The sequence below is a fragment of the Aegilops tauschii genome, chromosome 6 (assembly GCF_002575655.3).
Source record: "Aegilops tauschii subsp. strangulata cultivar AL8/78 chromosome 6, Aet v6.0, whole genome shotgun sequence".
NCBI lineage: Eukaryota > Viridiplantae > Streptophyta > Magnoliopsida > Poales > Poaceae > Aegilops > Aegilops tauschii.
This window is the reverse complement of record NC_053040.3, coordinates 106,418,188-106,424,333: the sequence shown is the minus strand read 5'-3', so window position 1 is coordinate 106,424,333 and position 6,146 is coordinate 106,418,188.

Genomic DNA, 6,146 nt, shown 5'->3' with positions numbered 1-6,146 from the left:
TACATCCTGCTCTTGTTTATATTGATGTAGATGTATCGAGTACAAAGTTGATCTACCTCGAGATCGTAAGATGTGGTCTAACCCTAAGGCTAGGTGAATGATATTGCGTTGATGTACCCTCTATGGGCTAAACCCTTTGGCTTATATGCACGCCAGACATATCTAGGGTTACAAGGTCGATATCTTGGCGTGAGGACGACAGGAGAAGTCTTGGAGTATACGGCAAGTCTTCGGCAGATGCAGTCCTGATCACGCCCCGTCATGCAGCTTCCGGAGTCCACCTTGAGAAGAATGAGGGCCCATCAACCCAATCCGAGGAGCATTGGCCGACTAGGTTAGTAACCACTAGTCCAGGACACCGTCACTAACCATGGCAGAAGGTGTTGCGGATAATTTGGAGACTCGAAGATATGACTTCCTCCGCCACAAATATTGTAGTACCAACTTTTGGGAGGAAGAACGTGGTACCTTTAATGGTGATGGGTTGTTCCACCATGATGTGGTGATTGGAGAGCGATGTGCTGCAGCCACCATTGACAGATCCTCCACTCTCAATTTGATCAGCATTGAGGTTGTAGAGAAGTTGCAGGTACCCACATGTGCTCGTATAGTGCCATACCTCCTGTGCTCATCGTATGGCACATTGCTGATTTCACACACTGCTGATATTCCTATTACTATCGACGCATACCGAGGTTGTGCGATGTGATATATCTCCTATGCCACTTGATTCATGTCACGTTTTGTTGGGAGAACCCTGGTGCAGAAAGTTTCAAGTTCAATCTTGCCATCGTATCAACAAAACTTCTTTCAAGTGGAACATGAAGTGGCGTGCTTTGCTGCATGCTCCAGCCGACAAATTTCATGAGTATCACCTTCTTCGCAAGGAGGGGACAAAAGAATTTTGTTTGTCCGCTAAGTACAAGATTATCATGGATAGCGACATTTCAGTAATACTTCTGGTGTTATTTATTCTGATTTGCAGGTTGGTTTTGAAGAAAGGGATCTAGATGTGCAACAACCTGCATCATTTGAAGAGGTGTTTATGGTACCTCCTTATACATTTGAGGATGTTCCTGAACATAGTGCTATTTTCAAACCACAACCAGCCACGATGAAAATTTGTGAGTCTAATACTTTGCTGGTTCATTCTTATGATTTGATTTGCACTCATGTTACAACACCATGCAATAAAGTGCAAATTTCAAATTTTGGTCATGTGGTGCTACTTACACATAAAGAAGTTCTTGCAAGAATACCACCTGCTGATATTGTGTATTCCATCATGCTAAATGAACCTATAAGTTTGAGTTGTGTTGTAATAAGATTTCTGAAATTTCACATATGAGTTCTAGAACCTATGACTATAGTTTCACTTTTAATTTAATTGGTGAATATAGCATAAATGATAATTTTCAGGTGGATCACATATGCATTAACTGTGATAGGATTGCTGAATTGAAACTTGCTGTTTTGAGTCCTATATGCTATGTGACAAAGTCGTTTTTCTTTGGGATGGTGGCTAATTTTCATGAGAATATGAAATATCATTCAGATTTAGTTGATGTATTGTGGTTGCGGCGAACAAAAAATTCAACTATGTTGGATTGTTCTGATCTTGCTACAACAGAATCTGACCCAAACGTGTTCCATTTATATGCTATTGCTTTAGACTTCACTTATATTTGCAAACTGAGTTGCATCTTACACACTACGAATAATAGTATGGCCATACATATGTTTGTCCTACATATTCGAGTGGCGCAGTTGAAGCATGGTATCCAATATATGTACTTTTGAATATTTTAGATTGGTTTGACCTTGCTTATAGAACATTTGATCAACGATCTTCTGTGAGGACTTTGGACTTAATATTGAACAAGACATTATACATGTTTGTTCCTCATTCTGATCATGACAATATGTACTTCACTTATACTTGCAATTATGATTGTTGATTCCTGAGATATTATTTGTTTCCATATGAACATCTTGTCTTTTATATTTGCAATTTAAGTTGCATATTGCATATTGGGAATCTTTTTCATGACAACAAAAATGATACAACATGTTATATATACATATACTACGTGTACACGTTGTTCCTTTTGTTTCTGCCATTTTCAGCTTACCCAAAGTCGTGGACGGCTTTTCTTGAAGAAAGGGAGGATGATGAGGATGATTCTTCTTGCTTAAGATGGAAAGAAATATTGAGCCTTGTTGAAAAATATCACAAGGTGAATTCATTCCTAGTTGAACATGTTACTTTGATTCAGAAGAATTTTATACTGCCTAAGTCTTTGCATGTTTGTATGATCAGATTTAAAGAGAAAACAAGCTTGGCACATGGAGATGAAGAATTGCGGTAAGAAGAACACCTACCGTTGTCTAATATTATCAAGTGTGCGAGGGAGGAGAGGGAGGCGGGTGCACAACATAAAAGAGAAGGAAAATTAGAATCAGACTCGGATTGACTTCCATGAGGCCCGAAGTTGATATATGTGCTGAATCCGTGTCCGTGCCCTAAATAAGGTGGGTAAATACAATTTGGAAAGTTTGAGTCGTGTGCTTTCCAAACTGTATACCCGCATCCCATGATTCACGATGACTGAGTCGCAATCGTCAAAGCAATACGACGGTTATTTCTGCCAGTTTTCCAAATAGAGTCGTTTAAGTTAGGAAAGTTAGAGATATAGTTGCTTTCGACCCCAACACTAGGTTGGACGTCCAGGGGTCTATATACCCTTGTAAGTCGTGGATTTTAGGGTTAGACCATGTTTTGATTAAACCTCTACCAGATTGAACTGCTTTAAGCATTCCTCTGAAATTATATTCCTCTTTGCATCGACCAAGAATATTTATCTACACCAAATTCATTTTGATAGGGTGTATGTGCTATTGAAAGTCAAGTGATATCCGTCGTTCCATTAGGGATTGCGAGATTGCAGAACCGCTTCGTGGTCGGCAGGTATGTGCGCAAGTGTGTGGTGTTGCGAATATCCATAGGGTTGAAGATCCGTCACATTGGAACGGGGAATTAGCCGAAGAGTTTGAGAGCATCTCACAAGTCATTCAACAAGTTCATTATCGACATCATCCGCTCACTAAGAAGATCAGGCCACCCCTTATCAATTGGTTATTGACCGGAGAGGTGTCTTGGTCATGTCCACATGATTCTCGAACCCGTAGGGTCGCATGCTTAATGTTCGGTAACGCTAGGGTAGTAGTGAGATATTAACGTTGGTGACTGAAGGTTGTTCGGAGTCCCGAATGAGATTAGGGATGTCACGAGGAGTTCTAGAATGGTCTGAAGGTAAAGATTTATATATGGAAAGTTGTTATCGGGGTCCCGAAAAAAGTTCAGATTTTTTTCGGTATTGTACCGGGAAGCTTCCAGAAGGTTCCGGAGGGGTCCGAAAGTCCACCAAGAGTTCCACCATGTCCCATACAGTAGAATGGGCTGTAGGGGGGCACCCTAGCCTTAATGGGCCATGGGCACCAGCCCTTATAAGGCCCATGCGCCTAGGGGTGGAAAACCCTAAAGGGAAGGGCCCTCCTCCCCTCCTTGGCCGCCACCCCTCCCTTGGATGAGGGGAAACGGCTGGCCACGTCCCCCTCCTATATAAATAGAGAGGAGGGGCAACCCATCCTTTGACCATGGCAGCTGCCCTCTCCCTCTCCCTCCACCTCTCGTCCGTGTAGCGCTTGGCGAAGCCCTGCCGAAGTTCCGCTGCCACCACCACCACCACGCCATCGTGTTGGATCAGATCACATCTACCTATTCTCCCTCGCTTGCTGGATCAAGGAGGAGGAGACGTCACCGAGACGTACGTTTGCTAAACTCGGAGGTGTCGCACGTGCGGTGCTTGGATCGGATTGGATCGCGACACGAGTACGACTACGCCAACCACGATTTCTCGATCGTTAACACTTTTGGTCTACAAGGGTATATAGACTCACCCCCCTCTTGTAGCTATGCGTCTCCTAGATTGATCTTGGGTGTTCGTAGGAATTTTTTTGATTTCCATGATTCGTTCCCCATCAGTTCTATCAGAAGAAAATCTCAGGAAGTACCATGTTTGTGAAACTAATGCAAAGATGAGTAGGGAGTGAATTTTTAGTTGGCTTTGTCTTATGATTTATTCTTGGATTCAAAACAAAGTCTTTTCTTGTGCCGTCTTCATAGTATGGTTGACCTATACTTAATCTGGATCTTGTATCAACCAAAATACCTATATACTACAAACTAGAATCTCGAGGAGGATAACAACTAGAAAAATCGTTGGCATGGGTCACCATTCATATCCCATATAATAAAAGCCATGGACCTGAATATGGAAATTAGTCCAAAGTCCCAAAATAAACTTAATAAAATTATTAGTCCTCTCATATGTTTTTGCCATTAATCATCAAAACGACTAGGGTACAATGAAGATGCTCTTCCACCTTCGCCAGTGCCAAACAACATCGACAGAACAAGGGCATGTCAGCTAGGTCTTATTCCCACCGCCCATGGCGCCATTACCTAACCACCGCTAGCTAGACACATATAGTTAACCCTAGCTATAGCCAGGGTAAACAGAGACTACATAGCCACTCAACCCATCATTTGGAATATCACAAAAATGTACCAAAAAACTTACCATTCTTGTGCCGAGACAGGTGGTTCCAGTCATACATCTATAAGGCGGAACCAATATGACAAGTAATCAATGGCTACTGCGTATGCCAGAGAATCATTGGATGGGTTCCGTTTGCCAGTTTAAGAATACACTAAATGCTTATACACGCAATCTAGCATAAAGCAATATACAATCATCGAAATGACCCCCGTCATATTCTTATCACTATGTTTCATTCCTTCCATCGAAAAGACTCTCGTAGGCGCCGGAGGAATCAAGGTTAGATCGGACGACTACCATTTCCCAAATTAGACAGAAGGGGCTATCACACGGGGGACCGGTCGTGGAGCACACACATTATCATTTATTTATGCATCATTTTGGCGTGTAGAAAAGGCAAATCTCTATCACCCCCTTTCCCCCTCCGCTTGAGGGGTGATTAGGGCGAGTCTCCATCCTCGCCATCCACCATCATTGGCGTTGAGGCCATAGGGCCTCCTCCTTCTCATGCCTCTCCGGTGGTGTAAGGGGTGGGAACCCCGATGCCTGAACGCTCGTGTGGTGCTTGGATCGGATTGGACCGCGACACGAGTACGACTACGCCAACCACGATCTCTAGATCGTTAATGCTTTCGGTCTACAAGGGTATATAGATTCACTTTTCTCTCGTAGCTATGCGTCTCCTGGATTGATCGTGGGTTTTGTAGGAACTTTTTTTATTTTCATGCTTCGTTCCCCATCAGTTCTATCAGAAGAAAATCTCAGGAAGTACCATGTTTGTGAAAGTAATACAAAGATGACTAGGTAGTGGATTTTTAGTTGGCTTTGTCTTATGATTTGTTCTTGATTCAAACCAAAGTCCTTGTGTCGTCTTCATAGTATGCTTAATGTGGATCTTGTATCAACCAAAATACCTATATACTACAAACTAGAATCTCGAGGAGGACAACAACTAGAAAAATCGTTGGCATGGGTCACCATTCATCTCCCATATAAAAGCCATGGACATGAGTACCGAAATTAGTCCAAAGTCCTAAAATAAACTTATTAAAATTATTAGTCCTCTCATATGTTTTTGTCATTAATCATCAAAACGAGTAGGGTACAATGAAGATGCTCTTCCACCTCAGCTAGTGCCAAACAACATCGGCAGAACAAGGGCATGACAGCTAGGTCTTATTCCTCAGCACCGATGGTGCCATTACCTCACCACTACTAGCTAGACACATATACTTAACCCTAGCTATAGCCAGGGTAAACAGGGACTACATAGCCACTCAAACCATCACTTGGAATATTGCAAAAATGCAAAAAAAACTTACCATTCTTGTGTCGAGACAGGTGGTTCCAGTCATACATCTATAAGGCGAAACCAATATGACAAGTAATCAATGGCTACCGCGTATGCCAGAGAAACATTGGATGGGTTCCGTTTGCCAGTTTAAGAATACACTAAATGCTTATACACGCAATCTAGCATAAAGCAATATACAATCATCGAAACGACCCCGTCATATTCTTATC